General features: G+C 39.4%; 1 non-coding gene across 1 annotated transcript; it reads right to left on the bottom strand.

The window, feature by feature from the left end:
* Positions 1-17,947: 17,947 nt before the first annotated feature.
* LOC122238207 lies at positions 17,948-18,056 on the bottom strand. Its single transcript, XR_006217168.1, has one exon. It is a non-coding gene; the product is annotated as a U6 spliceosomal RNA (small nuclear RNA).
* Positions 18,057-21,100: the final 3,044 nt, after the last annotated feature.

Here is a 21,100-nt window from a genome sequence, read left to right as displayed (position 1 = left end):
CCTATTCTTCTCAAACTATTCCAAAAAATACAAGAGGAAGGAAAGCTTCCAAATTCATTCTTTGGTGCCAGCATTTACCCTGATACCAAAACCAAATAAAGATACCATCAAAAAAGGTAACTACAGGACAATATCTCTGATGAACATAGATGCAAAAATCTTCAATGAAATATTAGCAAGCCAAATCCAACAATATATATATGAAAAATCATTCACTATGATCAAGTGGGATTTATTCCCAGGATGCAAAAGTGGTTCAATACTCACAAATCAATCCACGTGATACATCACATCAGTAAGAGAAAGGATAAAAACCATATGATCATTTCAGTACATGCAGAAAAAGCATTTGGCAAAGTACAACATCCATTCGTCATAAAAAACCCACAATAAAGTAGGTTTAGAGGGACCATAACTAAATATAATAAAGGCCATGTATGAAAAACCCACAGCTAACATCATATCCAATGGTGAAAACCTGAGAGCTTTTCCCCTAAAATCAGGAAAAAGACAAGAATGTCCACTCACCACTTTTATTCAATATAGTACTGGACATCCTAGCCACAGCAATCAGCCAAGAAGAAGAAATAAAAGGTATTCAATTTGGTAAGGAAGAAGCAAAACTTTAGCTATTTGCAGATGACATGATACTATATATAGAACACCCTAAAGACCCACCCAAAAAACTACTAGAACTGATAAATGAATTCAATAAGGTTGTAGGATACAAAATCAATATACAGAAATCCATTGTATTTCTATACACTAATAATGAAGTACCAGAAAGAGAAATTAAGAAAGCAGTCCCATTTATAACTGCACCAAAAAATAATTAAAAACCTAGGAATAAACTTAACCAAGGAGGTAAAAGACCTGTACTCTGAAAACTATAAAACATTAATGAAAGAAATTGAAAGACATTACATGCTCATTGACTGGGAGAACAAATATTGTTAAAATGTCCACACTACCCAAAGCAATCTACACATTTGATGAAACTCCTATCAAAATACTAACAGCATTTTTTATAGAACTATAAGAAATAATCTTAAAATTTGAATGGAGCCACAAATCCTGAGTAGCTAAAGCAATCTTAAAAAAGAACAATGGAGGTATCAGAAACCTAGATTTCAAGACATACTACAAAGCTGTAGTAGTCAAAAACAGTTTGGTACTGGCACAAAAACAAACACATAGATCAACAGAACAGAACAGAGAGCCCAGAAATAAATCCACAATTATATGGTAGTTTATTTTCAACAAAGGTATCAAGAATATGCAATGGGAAAAGACAATCTCTTCAACAAATGGTGTTGGGAAAATGGAACAGTTACAAGCAAAAGAATGAAACTGGACCACTTTCTTACACCATATGAAAAAATAACTCAATGGTTTAAGGACCTAAATGTGAGACCACAAAAAGCCTAGAAGAGAGAACAGGTAGTAATTTCTCTGACATTAGCCATAAAAACATTTTTCTAGATATATCTCCACAGACAAGGGAAACAAAAGCAAAGATAAACCATTGGGACTACATCAAAATAAAAACCTTCACAGCAAAGGTAAACAACCAACAAAGGTAAAAATCTACCGAATAGGAGAGGACATTTGCAAATGACATATTTGATAAGGGGCTGGTATCCAAAATATATAAAGAACATACAAAACTCAACATCCAAAAACAAATAATCCAATCAAAAATGGGCAGAAGACATAAATAGATATTTCTCCAAACAAGACAGATGGCCAACAGACACATGAAAAGATGTTCAACATTACTCATCATCAAGGAAATGGAAATCAAAACCACAACAAGATATCACCTGACACCTGTCAGAATGGTTAAAATCAACAACCCAAGAAACAATAGGTGTTGGCAAGGATGTGGAGAAAAGGGAACCCTCTGGCACTGTTGGTGAGAAAACAAACTGGTGCAGCCACTGTACAAAACAGTATATAGGTTCCTCAAAAACTTGTAAGTAGAACTACCATATGATCCAGTAATTCCACTATTGGGAATTTACCCAAAGAATATGAAAACATTAATTTGAAAAGATGTATATTCCCCTGTGTTTACTGCAGTATTATTTGCAAGAGCTAAATTATGGATGCAGCCCAGTGTCTATTGATAGATGAATGGATAAAGAAAATGTGTGTATTATATACATATATATTATGGAATATTACTCAGCCATAAAAAATAATGAGATCTTGGGATGCCTGGCTGTCTCAGTCGGTTAAGTGCCCGACTTCAGCTCAGGTTATGATCTCGTAGTTCGTGAGTTTAAGCCCTGCATAGGGCTCTGTGCTGACAGCTCAGAGACTAAAGCCTGCTTCAGATTCTGTGTCTCCCTCTCTCTCTCTGCCCTGCCCCTACTCATGCTCTGTCTCTCTCATTCTTTCAAAAATAAATAAACATTAAAAAATAAAATAAATAAAGTAAAAAGAGAATGAGATCTTTCCATTTGTGACCACATGGAGATATAGATAGATAGATAGATAGATAGATAGATAGATAGATAGATAATGTAATATTAACTGTAAAAAAGAATGAGATCTTGGCATTTGTGACAACATGAATGGACCTAGAGAGTATTATGCTAAATGAAATAAGTCAGAGAAAGACAAATACCATATGATTGCACTTACATATAGAATCTCAAAAATAGAACAAATGAATAAATAAACAGAAAGAGACTCATAAATACAGAGAGCAAACTGGTGTTGCCAGAGGGGAGAAGGCAGGGGGGGGGGGAATGTGCTAAATAGGTAAAGGAGAAGAGGTATAAACTTTCAGTTATAAAATAAATAAGTCATGGAGATGAAAAGTACAGCATAGGGAATATAGTCAGTGACATTGTAGTAATGTTGTATGGTGACAACTGATAACTGCATTTACTGTAGTGAGCATTGCATAACATACAGAATTGTCAAATCACTATGTTGTACGCTCAAAACTATATATATGTGTGTGTGTGTGTGTGTGTGTGTGTGTGTGTATGTGTGTGTGTATATATATATACGTGTGTGTGTGTGAACTGTACTTCAGTAATAAAAAGTTTTGAAATAATATGCAAATATAGTCTACCACACTGTCAAGCATATGCTTATATTCCCAAATAATTTTTCCTAGTTGTCTGATGTATATAGGATTTGTCTTTTCAGTTTAGTTACATCTAGTAATTATATTAATAACTACTTATTTAATACCTGTATTTACACAAGCCACTTTGTAAACATACAATACAATAAATAAATGTTAAAAATTTTAGGGTTATTTTCTCCCTGAGAACTAATCCCATAACCTCAATTTGTTTCTTATTTTTAGTTATGCCTCACAGCACTAGAATGCACAGATACACAGTGAGCAATCAATAATTCATTACAATATTAGTTAATAAAGTAAATGAGGGATTTAAGGTTTACCACAAGCAAATGATAGTGAGAACTCATGATCAACCTAAAAGACTAGAATGCTTAGAAATCACCTGTTTGAGGGATTTAATAAATCAACCACGAAATGTCAAAGGGAAAAAAGGTCTTCATTTTTTAGCTCCTTGGGTCACCCTAGACCTCCAAGAGGTCCATGTATCAATCTACTTGATATGTAGAAAATAAAATAAAACAAATAAGTAAACCCAAATTTCCCCTCCTGCCTGAAAATAACATATGTGAAGGATGGTGGAAATCTAGAATGTGATGTTTTCCATGTTTACATTGACATAGACCCAATGCGGAAGTGGTTAGTTGATTTAGGATTAGTAAAGCTAAGGAAATCAGGAAGGAATCAGTTCCCCTGCTTAGAATTTGGTTTCTAGAGACTCCTCTTAGAAGTCATGATAGTCTTCTCTGAAAATACTTCCTTTTGAATCAATTGCATTTTGAAAAATAGAAAGCTGTAACAGAAAAAGGATGGGATGAATGTGAGTTAATGAGGGAACAATCATTCACTAAGCACCAAGTAATTCTCAACTTCTGTGCTCTGTACTTTGTGCATGCTATCGCAACTAGTCTGGACAGCACCTTATACACAAGAAAGTTGAAGTTCTGGGAAGTGAAATAACTTGCCCCAAGTCACCCAGTGGCTATGTCAGGCTCCTAACCAAGGTTAGTCTGAGCAGAGAGACAAAGTTCTCTTCCCAATATTAAGTTACCAATCCAACTCAACAAACAGCTATTGAGCTCTTGTGTCCAGCACTGTTCCAGCACCAGAAACATGGCATGGAACACAAAGTCACTGTCTTTGAAAAGTCTACATTCTAGGGATTCCCAAATCATCATTCAGGATATTTAGGATCATTTAAGATATCTCTAGAATGTCTAGAGAGACACTGAGAAAGGAATGACAATGCTATCCAAGTTTTAAGTCAATCAGAACTCCACCCAGAGATTTTTTTTTCATTTAAAAAAATTTTTAAATTTTATTTTAGAGATGAGGGAAGGGGCAGAGGGAAAGAGAGAATCTTAAGTAGGCTCTACCCTCAGCACAGAGCCCAACACGGGACTCGATCCCACGACCCTGGGATCATGACCTGAGCTGAAATCAAGAGCCAGACACTCAACTGACTGAGCCACCCAGGGTTCCGTGTATTCATTTTTATAGGGCTCTCTAGAACCAGAGTAACTTTTTTCCTTTATTTCAAAATCAATGAAGGGCAGAAAGGATATGCAGACACTGATGATATTTGAAAGGATCTGATTGATATTTCATAGATGTTAATTTGATGATTCATCTGCTACTACTATTACTCCACAATGCCAAACTGTATTATATACCAGGAGACACCAGGGTGCAGTTTGGTAATTATTTCTTGTGTCATATTTAATAAAAGAAGTCATATTCTCCATTCCACACAGACACTCCATGTAGCTGCAATTGCAATTCTTATCCTGGCCCTTCTTTGACCCCCAAATTTCTAAAGCCTTTGGAGAAGAATTTAGACTGGCCCAAACTATAAAGAAAATTGAATTTAGCAACTCATTTCCAAGAATCTCCAAAGTTTGTTTATATAGTTGAGCAATGTAAAATCATTCTTGAATATCAAACAGAAAACTTCTGCATCCACAATTTTTCCCTTTAAAGACAGAATAAAAATATACCAGAGATTGTCTTGAGATTTGGTATCATGTTGACCTAAAGATTCAGGTAAACATGAACCCTAAAACAATTTTGGATCTACTTTGACCTCAGCAATAAGGAGAAGTCTTTGCATTGGAATGAGAAAATTAGCAATTTTGAGTGTGACCTTATATTGTCAACATTTTGACCAAGACCAATGTTACAGAAAATATTACCATCTTATTTCTTGTTTGTTCCAGTCCCTTCCCAGGTGCCTCCTAAAGAACATTTCTAAAAGTGAACCACATGGAGATTTGGGGGCAGCCGGAAGTACCTTTACTCACTTGTAGTTTTAATAAATATTTTTTTTAGTCTAGACACATTCTTGCCATGCAAAAAAAAAAAAATTCAGAGGTTTAAATGTTGAAGTTCTTACCCTTAGTAAATGTTAAATAAAAAGAAATTCTCTTCTTTGTCTCACTATCCCAGCTAGTCAAGATTCTTTCAATAACTCATCCTCTCCCCAGAAATACTCAGAAGTACACATAGACTAGGGACCAAAGTCATAACTATAAATGGAAGTTATTGACCTAGTCTTGGTTTTGTAGGGTTATTAGGAGACTACATTATGCACAAAAAATAGAAGACAATGGGAGAAAGGGAGGCACAGAGTTTTCATATGTTACAAAAGAACACGGGAGATGGACAGAAATTGGACGAACAGGAGGGAGAGAAGAAACTATCACTAGAAGGAAACACTGTTTAGGAAATCATTATTGGGAAACTGAAATGAATTATTCCAAACCTTTCCTTTTCCTTGAAGCATTTAGTATCACTGTCTTATACAATTATTCTAAGAACTTACATGCTGGCATTTAAAAATTACAAAAAGAAAAAGAAAACCTTCACATACCTAAGTACTTCTTTCCATTGATTTAAAAAAAAATCTTTATCTCTGAAACAGTTTAAGGGTCATAAAAACTATAAAACTCGTAGAGCTACCCATGTACCCTCCACCCAGCTTCCCCAACAGTAAGATGTTATGTGACCTTAGCACATTTTCAAAACCAGAATATTGATGTTGTTCAATATTATTAACTCAGGTATAGATCTTATTCAGATTTCACAGATTTTATGTACACTTTTTTCTTTTTTTCCTTTCCTTTTCTTTTTCTGGCCTATGAAGTTTTATCACATGTGTAGATTCAGATAATCAACACTTCAATAAGGATCTAGAATGGTTCCATCACTACAGAGAAACTTCCATCCGTAAATGTCACACCCTTCCTCCAGCCGCAACCCCAGGCAACTACCAGTCTGTTCTCATTTGGAGGATGTTATATAATCACACAATATATAACCCTTTGAGATTGGCTTTTTGAACATGTCCTTAAGATCCATCCTTTACGTTGATTTTTAAAGCTCCTGTTAAGCTTTTTTTTAATTTAAAAAGCTTAAAAATTTAAAAAAACTATTTTTTTAATTGAAAAAAATTTATTTTTTTTGAGAGAAAGAGAGAGAGAGTGCATGCGTGTATGCACAAGTGGGGGAGGGGCAGAGAGAGAGGGAGACAGAGAATCTGAAGCAGACTCCAGGCTCTGAGCTGTCAACACAGACTCCAACGTCAGGCTGGAACCCACAAACAGCAAGATCATGACCTGAGCTGAAGTCAGACACTTAACTGACTGAACCCCTGAGGCGCTCCATGTTAAGCAAAACTTAAAATAAAACCAACATACCTTATGATCAAAACTGGGGATCAGTGGGGAGTGGGCATTCAGAATAATCAGTGTTTCGTTTTAAAGAGACAGCATGGTTGCATGGAATGGACTGCAGACCTGTCAATGGCGTTACTTTTCAGAGCAGATAAAGAAGAAAGGGCTCTGGAGACTTGAAGCACCTTACTTTGGCCTCCCTAAAACTATGACATTCAGATCACTGGGACTATACATGCATTTTCGGTATTTGCTCAAACAGTGTTACTGTGTGTGGAGAGCAGACCAAAGTTTTGGAGATAAAATTTGCATTGAGAACTAATTTCACAGAATCCTGAGCTTGACCAAATACCAATTACTAGAATATTTCTGTGTCTGTAATTAGGAACCCCATGAAAAGTAGCAGATTTTCACAACCATTTCCACAATTAATAAAGTGGCACGTCTGCAGAGTTTCTATTAAAATATGTTTATTACTTCTCTCTGAATTTTAAATGCTTGGATTTTAAGTGTTAAATGTAAAAATCTGCATGAGGCTAAATTTTATATAAGTTGAGTCAATTCCTCATAGCAGAAAAAGTATTTGTGGTCATTATACAAGTTTGCAGAGTAAAAAACAATTCAGATAAATGGACTTTCTAAAGGGTACTTTTTAGCATCAAAACAGTTTCACAAGTATGACAGAAAGTTATATCTAGGAACAACTGGATTGGTATTTAAATATATGTAAATAGGAGTGTCCTGCTAAGCCACTATAGCACCAGAGGGCAACTTTGAGTTTCATAGGCTCCTGTAACTCATTCTGTCAGTATATTTGGCCTTGGGCCTGAACCACCTGTTCTGAGGACGCACAGCTTCTGAGCTCTTTACCTGGTCTTCTGTTGATGACCTCACTTTGTCTTTCAGACTTCCTGTTACAACCTTGGCATTGATGTCTGGGGCTCCCCTAAGTGGACTCCTGTCTTGAAAGGACCCAGACTTTATGATGATACAACACCTCAGGTGGAACTTTTACAGACCCTCAAGCTGTACTAGCAGAGGCAGCGCTTTCTGTCAGGACAGACAGACCATCTTCCAAGTCCAATTTATAAATCACCACCTTTCTGCACATGCCCAGGTGGCAAAGATGCTCTGCACAGTGCAGCTGGGCAACTCCTTTCCTAAATCATCAAGCCCAGTGATTTAAAGGAGGCCTCAACAACAGGGCAGATATTCAGGGGGTCAACCCCGCAGCAGGAATGGGGATCTCACTGGGCTATGGAAGTGAAGGATGTACCCAGAGGGCAGGCTGTTAGGGATAACTGCCATTCTAGAAGGCAGGCAGGCCACAAAGAGGTACAGTAAGCCACATGGGGTGGTAGTTCCAGCAGCACAGAGCTTGAGGCAATGAGGAACTGGAAATAGCAACATGGTGGAGATCGAGGCAGTGGTTACATCAGGAAAATTTGGAAAGATTACCAAGCTGCAGTAAGGGAGTGAAGCAGTGCCCCTGTTATTGGCACTGAGCAAATTTTGAGTTGGAACACAGGAATAACTTAAGGAAGAGAAAGGAAATGGCATTGAAATTGATAGCCTACTGAACTAGGTGCTTTAAGATTGAGATCTCACTTACTCCCACATCAACCAAAGTAGGAGTCATAATTTCCATTATACAGAAGAAAAAAATGAGGTTCAAAGACGCTAACTAGTTTTGTCGTAATCATGTGGTGACATGGAGGGGCCGGTAGTCAGGATCTGAACTCTGGACAACCTGACTCCAAAGATATTGTTGCTATATTCACACTGTCATTTGTCATAATTATTATTATTTAATGTGAAACATTTGAGAACACAGCCCCCTATGCAGATCTCCTGTCATTTATTTTTTCCTCTTTAAATAATATTGTGCCATAAATTAGAGACTTCAAAAAAAAATCGTCTAAATTCACCTCCAGTGGCTATGAGAAGGGGAGGAGAGTCAGACCTGTCTGGGAATTTGTGTTTGGAGGTAGCCAAGAGGAAAAGAGACCTCAGCTTCTGGGGTGTCCCCAGAGGACAGAGGTAGACCAAAAGCAAAGACCAAAACTTGAAGCATGGAGCCAATGTGTTTGGTGATTCCAGGTGGAGTTCAGGAAATTGGACTCCTCAATGAACTTTTCTCAGCATCCCATAGTATCTACAGACACACAACAGAGACAGATGGCTCTAACAGGGGCCAGCTTCAACCCTAAGAAACTGGGAGGAGAATATGTAAACATATGTATTTTGGGGTACAAATATCCATTGCAATTCTCTTGATTTTTTAAATTTATACTTTATAAAGTATAAGGACACTTTTAAGAAAAATGAAAATAACATAATTTAAATGAATCTCCAATTTTTCTCCTAAATTTCATCTTTATAATAAGAATACTTTATGTATTTATATAATAGAAATATTTTCAAGAAGGAATAATCAGACATATATCATTTCAGTTTTGATAAAGGTCAACACTGGAAGGTCTAGGCAACATAAATTTTTAATTTAAGGCTGAAGTTTATTTGGTATTTCAGAGCACCACCTGGTGGATTAATTAACAATAGCAGCCCAAAACAAAAGTCCGTCAAAATGGCTCTGAAACAAAGGGTAATGGAACCTATGATGCTCATTCCTTCTCTTTTCTTGTAGAAAAGCTTTGGCTCTCATTCTTTTTTTTTCCCCTCTTCTTCTTTTCATTTCCTATCCAATCTCGCCTGCCTCTGTTTACACTTTAAGCTTGTCCATGCCACCTCTCTGTATTGCTGAGTCCTCCAAGTGGCTAAGAAGCTTGCTTACTTATTCTTGATTTAATAAAATCTAAGGAGTTTCTAAAATTCCAGTAGAAAGGCAAATATATTTGAAGTTGCAAAATTGGACTTTCTTCCAGAGACTGTATCTTTCTACCCAGGGGTTTGTGTTTCTCCAAAGGAGGGGTTTTTTTTGACTGATCTACACAGAAACAATCATTCTAATGAAACCCCTCTTTCATAATTTATGTGTACATAATGACAAAAGTTGACTCATTTAGAGTATGTTAGCCTGTTATTCTGATCCAGCAGCCAATGGCTTCTGAGAAAGAGAAGACTGGTGTAGAGCAACCTTCTTAAAGGCCTCTGATCTCAAATGACCCACAATATGAATGAGTGGAACAAGACAGGTCAGAGATATCAAGGAGTCATAGACTGGGGACCTGGAAACCTCATAACTTATCCATAAGGATATACATTATTCTAATGCAACCAGTTCTTCCAGTTTTTAAAAATAAGCCAATAGGGTGCCTGGGTGGATCAGTCGGTTAAGCGTCCAACTCTGGATTTCAGCTCAGATCATGATCTCAGTTTCTGGGATCAAGCCCCACATTGTGCTCTGTGCTCACAGCACGGAGCTTCCTTGGAATTCTGTCTCTCCCTCTCTCTCTGCCCCTTCCCTGGTCATGTGCACGTACTCTCTCTCTCTCAAAATAAATAAAATGAAGCCTTAAAAAAAGTTGTGGGAATTTGCAAATAATGCTTCAATAAACATGGAGGTACATATACCTTTCCAAATTAGTGTTTTCATTTTCTTTGATGAATGGATAAAGAAGATGCGATACACACACACAGAGGACTATTACTCAGCCATAAAGAAAGAATGAATCTTGCCGTTGGCAACAACATGGATAGAGCTAGAGGGTATAATGCTAAGTGAAATAAGTCAGTCAGAGAAAGAGAATACCATATTATTTCACTCACACATGTAACTTAAGGAATAAATAAAATGAACAAAGGAAAAAGAGACCCTTAAATACAGAGAACAAACTGATGGCTGCCAGAGGGGAAGTGGCCAGGGGACAGCGGGGAGATGGGTGAAACAGATGACGGAGATTAAGAATACACTTATTGCAATGAGCACGGAGTAATTTAAGGAATTGTTGAAGCATTGTAGTGTACACCCAAAACTAACACCATACTGTAGATTGATTATACCTGAATGTTAGAACAAATTTTATTTGTTAAATGTTTATTGATTTATTTTAAGAGAGAGAGAAAGAGCATGCATGCAAGAATGGGGGAGGGGCAGAGAGAAGGAGAGAGAGACTCCCACGCAGGCTCCATGCTGTCAGCACAGAGCCCATCTCGGGGCTTGATCCCACAAACCGTGAGATCATGACTTGAGCAGAAATCAAGAGTCAGACGCTTAACTGACTGAGCCACCCAGATGTCCCTAAAGATATATTAAAAAAAAAAAAAAAAGGTTTGGGAATTTGGACTTCATTCACTTGATGACAGAATATGAATAAGTAAGCAGTCTGCTTACTTACTGAAATCTACCCCAGACCCTGAACAAATCGCTTTTACGATGCCTAAGCACTGCTGCCACCTCTCAATCAGCAAGCCCATGCCATGTGCCCCTGTTACTTCACACAGTCAGATTACAGGTTCGTGGAGAGTTTGGATGTCCCGGAAATGGCCTTTCATCCCTATGACTGTCCGTGTGCCTTGAAATAACCTGAGGTTCAGACTTGGGCTCCAACTAGAAACAGTGTAGTAGAGCTGGGAAGAACAGCTGTGAGGCTTATGGGCTTGAAGTTTGCACTGCATTTGCAAACAAATTCATGTGTAAATTAAAAAATATATGTAAGTTAAAAATACCTTAAGTCCAATTTTGGCCATCTTACCTTACAACAAAGCTTCGTCATCTACACACCTACTGGGGCAACCAGAGGCACTTTACTGCTAATTGACTTAGAAAAGATGCTGACAGCATTTACACATTTTAAAGAGAAAAATATGACCTTCCTTCCTCAGAGTTCTCTGGGAAACAGTGCAGGGTTTTGTTGTTGTTTTGTTTTGTTTTGACATGGAAAAACTCAGAGGATGTAACAGTGATATTTTAATAACAAACTTCATGGCCAAAAAGACTTGGAGAATGTCTATCTGCTCAGGCTTTCATGACAGACTACCATAGATGGGGTGGCTTAAACAAAAGAAATTTATTTCACCACTGTGTCAGAAGTTAGAAGTCCAAGATCAAGGTGCCGGCTGATTCAGGGTCCAGTGAGGACTCTCATCCTGGCTTGCGGACAGCCACCATCTCACCATGCCCTTACGTGGTCTTTCCTCATTGCATGCATGTGGAGAGAGAGGGGGCGCAAGCAAGCCCTCTGCTGTCATTTCTTGGAAGACATTATTCCTATTGGATCAGGGCTTCACCCTTATGAACTGATTTAACTTTACTTCCTGCAAAGCCCCATCTTCAAATACAGGTGCACTGGGGGTTAGGACCAACATATAAATTTGGTGGGAGATACACAAGCATTCAGACCGTAACAAAGAAGCTGTACTGTATGTCTGTATCATTTGCATTGTATCTTGAAACTAAAATAAGTAAAACGTCTCCTTTTTAAAAATGATAAGTTCTAATGTTGGATTTTAAAAAACTTTATTTTGAGAGAGAGAGAGAGAGAGAGAGATTGAGGGGAGCAGAGGGAGAGAGAGAGAGAGAGAGAGAGAGAGAGAGAGAGAGAGAGAGAGAATGCGTGCACAGAGAGTGACGCTGGGCTCGAACCCACAAACTGTGAGATCAGGACCTGAGCCAAAATTGAGTCAGACGCTTAACTGACTGAGCCCCCCAGGCACCTGAGATTTTTTATTTTAGCCAAATTACTTAAGCCTCTTCCCCTGACCTACAGTCCTTTTAAACTCTAATAAGCACACTCAGTGTTTAATTTTTATATTTACTAGCTTCTCATAACATCTCGACTTAGTCTCTGAAACAATTATCCCTTTATTGTTAAATAATTCCCAAGTTTTAGCTTTCCACAGAACTCCAGGGCATTACTTACAATGTAAACAACAGGTATGGCTTTAGAAATCTGAGAAGTCTTCAATTTATAATTTCTACTTGGAGACTGGGCTCAGTAACATTCCAGACCTCTCGATGTTATCTTTGTTCTTTGGGAAATGGGCTCCCTGACGAAACAAATCTGGTTTTGAGGAATAACTTGTAATATTTTCAGTTAGTTGTAGTTTTTAAAATGGAATCCCTTTCTTTACTTTTTTGAAACAATACTGAGAAATGCCCTCAGGTGCTGGACGTTAGTCAGTGGTCCTGTTCCTCCCGCTTCCAAGACTTGCAGCCTTGTCTGTCTTACCCGCTGGCTGCAGCTGATTCACGGGCTGCTTATTCAAGGTTATACTGGCCTCATCAGATTTTTTTTTCCTCACGAGAATTCAGAGGAGAGACAGAGAAAGCCTAAGGCAATTAAGATATGGATGTTGGATTTAAACAGACTTGTCATTCCAAGGCACTACTGAGGGCGACTCGGACGAATTATATTCAAGACAGCAAAAGAAGCCAGCCCTCAGAAAGTAAGGAGAATGGAGCACGTGTTCAGAGCAAAGCAAAGACAAGAGGCTCCTGCAACCTAGGAAGACTTTTCCATTATTCCCAGTTCTTATCCTCTTGAGTCTCCACTGTAGTTTAGGCAGACTTAGTGTGGAATCAGTTCTTTACTGATTTAACAATACAGTGCATTAATAGAAAACCTGAAGCTAGCAGATCAAGAGACAACTGCTGCGGGGAAGATAGTTTGTTACTCACAGTTCCCAAGAGGAGGGGGCCACATGAGAAAGCACTGGGGTTGGTCGTGAAGTCAGAAAGAAGGAGGAACTGTGGACAAGAGCCTCTATTGTGGGCTTCCATGGGAAGGAATTGTTGAGGCAGGTAAATGAGCACAGGATTATTTGAATAATTTCATCAGGCTGTGGGGCACAGGAGCTGTCCCTCGTTGTCTGGTATTTGGCCCTGGGCTCTTGAGGGCAAGTGTGAATGGCGCAGAGTGTAAAAGCCTGATAAAGGGGATGGTTGGAGTGTGGACTCTGCATTGGTTGGTCTGTATTGGGAAAACATGCCCCTAGAGGGAGGACTCCTCCTAAGGAGGCTGGAGAGGGAATGAGGGATGCAGGAGGCCCAGACAAGGTGACCGAGGCTTATTATTGGGTTGCCCAGGACAAGGTATGTTCAGCACATGCATGTAGACCAGACAGATGTTAAAGCATCAAATTTACAGAAACTAGAAACATGGTTAATACACTTACATCCAAACATGCTCTTAAATAGGTTCAGGAACTAGTCCCAAGTTGCAGGGCTAATTAGAGGCAACACCAGGATGAAATAAGGCAAGTTCTCTGCATACATGCCACACTGCTTCTGTCACGCCTTCATTAAACTTGCAGCTGGACCGGGGTCTCCAGTCTCTTTGCAAGATAATATGAGGTGTGGGACCCAGACTCCACAGTAGCAAAAGCAGAACCCCACACAAAGAAGTTCCTGGAAGGGGAAAGAACTATCACTTTGGGGAGCAAACTTCTAAGCTAAAACAGCACTGTTCCCTTTAAGCAAGAACACAGAATTCACACTCACCCAGAACATCAATGGCTCACTTTTCACTTCTGTCATTTGGAATTGATATTACATATCATGGTATGGATAGTCTTTTGCAAAGAGACATAGTGGTTTTCCTGTTTCTAAGATACTATTAAGACTGTGATCTGAGTATGCCATTGTAGAATCAATAGCCCTTACCTCAAGATTGATAGGTGAAGCCACTGCTAAAAATGCCCTTTCACCTTGATTTTCCCCACACTGACTTCTGAATCTGGTGCACTTAGACACATTATGTCCCTTGATCTCTATTCTCATGCTCCCATTCTCTGTGCTACACATCTTGAGCCTTTACATAGTGCCTTTTTGGAACACTGATTGGACAATACATTTTTTTGTGGCTGGTCTCCCCTTTTAGATGACAAACTTCCTACTGGCAAAGTATCCCAAATTTCCTTTTCTTCTCTTCTTCTGAGCCTTTATTCCCCATATAAATGTCTGGGCTATAAGAAGAAGGCATGGGCATAAATGAGCTGTCAGAATATTACTATAACAAAACGGAAAACAAATGAAATTTAAAAATCAATCGAGCCACTTTTAAGCTATATGGCTCTCCATTGGTTGGTGATTACTATCCTTGATTTTAAAAACGTTTCTACCTTTTGTCTTACAGCCTAGCTTAATTCAGGCACTTAATCGTAGGTAATGTAACATATGACTCGCCTTATATCAGTTGTGGTAAATACATGAATCATATGTAAATTAAAAGCATGATGATTTTTTGCCTCATTGGATGCATTTGCATCATGAAATCTTAAAATGAACAGTATTCTAAAGAGCACATATGCACATGTGCACGCACACAAAAATACGTTACTGTTTTTTTTTAATTTATTTAAATGTCTATTTATTTTGAGAGAGTGTGTGAGTAGGGGAGGGGAAGAGAGGAAGAGAGAGAATCCCAAGCAGGCTCCATGCTGCCAGCAAAAAGCCCAACATGGGGCTCGAACTCACGAACCATGAGATCATGACCTGAGCCAAAATCAAGAGTCAGACACTTAACAAACTGAGCCACCCAGATGCTCTGCTACTAGTTTTTGATAGATGACTGCACTGCCTGATTTGGTGGTATTCTAGGAATGGACAGAGCAGTAGAGAGAATAAGAGATCCAGAAATTGATGCAAACTCACAGAGTTTATGTACCTATTTTAGTATTTTGACCTATGCTGTTCATTCATTCAATCATTCATTCATTCAACAAATATTTCTTGAATATGTGGTATCGGGCACTGTTTTAAGTATTGATTAAAACAAAAAGATGCAACAAAAAGAGATAAGACAGAATTGTCTTATGTCTTATGTCTTAATCTATGACATAGAGGACTGCACTAATATGTCCATTTATATATGAAGAACTAAGGGCAAAAGGGATATATGTTCTTGCCCAAATACATATAAGTAGTAAGAGATAATATTAGGATTTAGATCCACGTCTGTATGTCTTTAAGGCCCATGTATTTTTTCAACTGCTGCTAATTTCCATCCCAGTAAGCATTTATAGGAGACTGCCCTAAATTTCAAATCAAAAATATCAAATGAATCTGTTAATGACTTTCCTTTAAACCGTAAGAACTGTCTACAGGAAATGTGTACCTTAGAGAACTGTATGTTTCCTTTTTTGGTTTTTTTTTTAATGTTGATTTTTGAGAGAGAGAAAGAGTGTGAGCAGGGGAGGGGCAGAGAGAGGGAGACACAGAATCCGAAACAGACTCCGGGCTCTGAGCTGTCAGCACAGAGCTCAATGCAGGGCTCAAATCCACAAACTGTGAAATCATGACCTGAGCCGAATTCAGATGCTTAACCGACTGAGCCACCCAGGTGCCCCAAGAACTGCATGTTTCTTGATATTGTTTTTGTACTCTGCGCAAGAATACAGTAAAAAGCCTAAAAACAAAATTTAAAAGAATAAGTCTTTCCACACACACACATATATATACTATACATACACACAGGGAAGACTATACATACACATTTACGAAGCAACCTTGTAAAGTCATTTGTTCTGCTTTTCCCTGGTCAAGTCACAGGACTTTAATTTTTTTTTAATATCATATACTTTTCCTGGAATAAACATTTATTTAAAAATAGTTCAGGGGCGCCTGGGTGGTGCAGTCGGTTAAGCGTCTGACTTCAGCCAGGTCACGATCTCGCGGTCCGTGAGTTCGAGCCCCGCGTCAGGCTCTGGGCTGATGGCTCGGAGCCTGGAGCCTGTTTCCGATTCTGTGTCTCCCTCTCTCTCTGCCCCTCCCCCGTTCATGCTCTGTCTCTCTCTGTCCCAAAAATAAATAAAAAACGTTGAAAAAAAAATTTTTTTTAAATAGTTCAGGGGCGCCTGGGTGGCTCAGTCAGTTAAGCGGCCAACTTCAGCTCAGGTCATGATCTCGCAGTCTGTGAGTTCGAGCCCCGCGTCGGGCTCTGTGCTGACAGCTCAGAGCCTGGAGCCTGTTTCAGATTCTGTGTCTCCCTCTCTCTGACCCTCCCCCGTTCATGCTCTGTCTCTCTCTGTCTCAAAAATAAATAAACGTTAAAAAAAAAAAATTAAAAAAATAAAAAAATAAAAATAGTTCATTATTTCATGAAATAAATTTCACGGCAGTAATAATTTCTTAAAGTTTATTTATTTATTTTGAGAGAGAGAGGTAGAGCACAGTGCATGCGTACGTGCGCCAGGGAGGGGCAGAGAGAGAGAGGGAGAGAGAGAATCCCAAGCAGTCTCTGCCCTTACAGTGCACAGCTCAATGCAGGACTCAATCCCAAGACCGTGGGATCATGACCTGAGCTGAATTCAAGAGTCAGGTAACCAATAAGAGACTCTTAAATACAGAGAACAAACTGAGAGTTGATGGGGGTGGGGAGGTGGGGGGGTGGGAGTTTGGGGAGGTGGGGAAAATGGGTGATGGGCATTGAGGAGGGCATTTGTTGGGATGAGCACGTGGTGTTGTATGTAAGTGATGAATCACTAGAATCTACTCCCGAAGCCAACACTACACTGAATGTTAACTAACTTGAGAAAAAAAAAAGTTGGGTGTTCAACCAACTGAGCCACCCAGGCACCCCAATGGCAATAATATTTTTAAAGTATTATTTCCATTTTCACTTAAAAATAAATGATAGTTCAGGTAGTTTTAATTAAAAAAAAACTTTAAAAAAGACCATTTCTTAATTTCTAAATTATACAATTTTTGTCATATAAACAGTGGTGACATTATTAAGTTCCCTTCAAATAAGCTATTCTATTTCATAGATGATATTTTTCAACAAGCTGTACCATGCTACATAAAAAGGCAGTGGAGTACAAATGTATAAAATGATTTTTTTAAGGCAATAATCAGTTTTATCATATCTCCTAACACTGGAATAAAGCCAAATTTGTGCACTGAAGGTAAAGAAATACACTGTACATATAGTATTTTTTGCACACTGGGATGTGTATATGCCAGTTAAAAACTGAATTCCAGCTATAGACCAAAGAGCACAAGATACGAATAAAATAAAAAATATATAACAATGAGTAAAAAGGAGTCTTTCTCTTCTGTTCAAACTGAAATCAAGGATTTTTTCCTCAGCTTTTTTTTCTCAGTGTTTCAATCTTGGTTATTAATAGTAGCATTTGCATTTCACAACTGAGTGCTAATTTCCAGAAACACCCTGAGACTTCCAGGGTTTAGCTGTGTACCTGTCAGGCAAGCCCAGGATATTCTGCAGTATCAAGTAACCTGAAAACTCTCAGTTTTTTATTGTGTGATTTTTTTAATATGGAACGTTTCGCGAATTTGTGTGTCATCTTTGCGCAGGAGCCGCACTAATCTTCTCTGTATCATTCCAATTTCAGTATATGTGTGGCCGAAGTGGGCACTCCCAGCAGTTTACAACAATGTTTATTTCTCGCTCACATGCATATCCATCCTGGGTCAGCAATGATCTTTGCCCGCTCTTGGAATCACTGGCAACCTAAGCGGACAGAGGCTCCATCCCAACAGAGTCAGAGGAGGGGAGAAGTGCATGGAGAACTACGTACTGATTCTTAAGGCCTCTGCCCAGAAAGGACATACATCACTTCTGCTTACAGGCAATTGACCAAAGCAAATCACATGACCAAGCCTGTATCAACAGGGTAGAGATGAACAATTCTTCCACCTTGAATGTTTATAAATAATACAGTCATCCACAAGCTCTAAAAATACCATGTGCATCATTTCATTTGGTCCTGATGACACCCCCTTGTGATACAAAGTGCAGGAAAGGTGGGGGGTGTGCTGCAAAACATTTCAGCAGAACCAACCCACCAATGTTCGCTGCTTCTGCAATTTCTCATCTTCAACATCAGCCAATCGGATGAGCACAAAGGGTGGGACAAGGCCAGATCAAGGCTCTTTCCAAATTGCTCTGATGCCCACCACCTTCATGCATCCTACTACCTGCCTTTGGAGTGCTCCCAATTCCTTGTACTCTCTGCTATTCCTTGAAATGGAGTGGGTGGGTCAGGCTAGAGGGGCAATGACCAACAGGACAGAGCTGCCAGGGGACATAAGGAGGCACCAGGGTAGTGAAGCCTGGTCATCCAATCTGAAGACACGGAGCCGCCAACAGAGTGCAGCTATGTCCCTGGAGACTGATGGATGTATTATACGGTGAGAATGCAGGGTGCCTGTTCCAGGTGAAATCTTCAGGATAAATGCTAATAAATAATATGCTGTGATAGGTAATAGGAGTAGTAGACAAGAGCTTCCTAGTTGATAAAACTCAGTCAAGGGCTTTCAAGAGTTGTAAGCTCTTTGGTCTCCAAGAGGGGCTCTGGGTGACCCAGAGGTTGTTCCTGACCCAGATGTCAACATGCTCACTTCTTCTGCCACAATCATAGGTAGATTCCTCGCTTCTGGTGACTATGGTCACAAGACTTTTCCCTCCTCGAGTGGCTGAAAGGCAGACATTAGCAGCTTGTAGATGGAGTCCCTTTGTTCCTACTGGGCTGCTTCCACCACCCTGGAGCTGCACGTGCTACACTGCATTCCCTGTCCATGATGCTGTAGTGAGTCCCAGTCCTGGACTCTTCACCCCTCTGCTCTGGGCAGTGTGGTACCGTTGTAGTTAAGCACACAGGTGCCACCATCAGACAGACCTGAGCATAAATCTGACTGTATCATTTGCCACAGTCGAATGTCCTTTAAAAACTCTGCTCCTCCATTCACTTATCTTTAAAGTAGAAATCAGGGTGCCTGGGTGGCTCAGTTGGTTGGGCATCCAACTTCGGCTCAGGTCATGATCTCGTGGTCCATGAGTTTGAGTCCCGCGTTGGGCTCTGTGCTGACAGCTCAGAATCTGGAGCCTCTTTCCGATTCTGTGTCTCCCTCTCTCTCTGCCCCTCCCTCCTTCTCTCTCAAAAATAAACATTAAACATTTTTTTTTAAATAGAAGCGATAGGGGCCCCTGGATGGCTCAGTTGGTTGAGCGTTCAACTTCAGCTCAGGTTATGATCTCATGATTTGTGGGTTTGAGCCCCATATCAAGCTCTGTGCTGACAGTGCAGAGCCCACTTCAGATCCTTTGTCCCCATCTCTGTCTGTCCCTCCCCGACTCATGCTCTCTTTCTCTATCAACAAACATTTAAAAAGTAAAATAAAATAGAAATGATAATATTATTCATTGCCAAGAATTATTATTGTATGGGTCAAATGGGTTCAGGTATAAAGCATCTATCATATTATCTGACCTATAGAAAGCCTTCAATTATGCTAGCAACTATTATGTTCATCATGATTGTGATGATAATGTGCTTCTCAGCTGTACAGGTAACACACACACACACACACACACACACACACACACCCTGCCATTGAGCCTGGATCCACCAAGCACTGCTGTAAATCCTCTCTTTTTCTTCACCAGGAAAGTGGCTGCTTTCCCTAAGGGCCCAAACCCCTCTCTTTCCTTCTTCTCTCAGAAGAATAAAGTAAAACACCTTGAATTCTGCCTCCAACAGTCCTTTCTGTCCAGGAAACTCCTACAGAAGCACCTCATGGGCCAGCCCCCAACCCCACTCCTTCCATTCTTGTGGACTCTGCTCCCCAGAGTCATGGAACATTCAAGAAGCTGTCCTGGTATGCACTAGGCAAACTAGCATCCAATGGACCACTAAATATGTGGTAATATGAATAAAGTAAAACAAAATTAGCTTACAAATGCTGAGAAAACCGCACCTATTAAATTCAGAGGCTCACAAAATCTGGATCACCTCAACTTCCCAATTCTAAAGTTCCACTGAATCTGCTTCTTCCTCAGTTCTGCCTACTACCCATTACTCCTGTTGAGCAAATTGAGAAGAAATTAATTTGTTTTTCATCTTTTGGCAAGTTTCACAGTATCATAGGAAAATAAAAGTATTTTATTGACTTCATAGTGAATCTGAAAGGCTTTCAGATCTATCTTCACGTCAATGAATGCTCTAAGGGTATATACATCATCAAAAATAAAATTAAGGGATAAAAAAATGAGTAAAAGGAAAGCAAACTTTAATGCTAAAACAGCCAGTAAATTTATAGCACAGTGTAATGTAGTACACACAGCTCCAGAATGGGGAGAAATCTGTTGTGTTCAAGGAACAGAAAAGACCCCATACAGCTGGAGCACCATGGATGAGGAGGTCACTGGTGTGAGATGTCAGATTTGATATGGTAAGTTGAGTTATTAGCCCCAATGTCTCCCTCTCTCTCCTTTCTCTCTCTCTCTCTCTCTCTCTCTCTCTGTCTCTCTCTCTCTCTCTCTCACACACACACACACACACACACACACCCATGTTCTTTCCTTTGACATGTCTCTGTAATTCCTTTCAAAGAGGAAGTAGATTTCCTTACTCCTGGACTTTGCCCTGAAATTGTCTTTGGTTCATGGGATATCAGCATGCT

The sequence above is a fragment of the Panthera tigris genome, chromosome B1, assembly GCF_018350195.1.
Source record: "Panthera tigris isolate Pti1 chromosome B1, P.tigris_Pti1_mat1.1, whole genome shotgun sequence".
NCBI lineage: Eukaryota > Metazoa > Chordata > Mammalia > Carnivora > Felidae > Panthera > Panthera tigris.
This window is presented reverse-complemented; position numbering and strand designations above follow the sequence as displayed.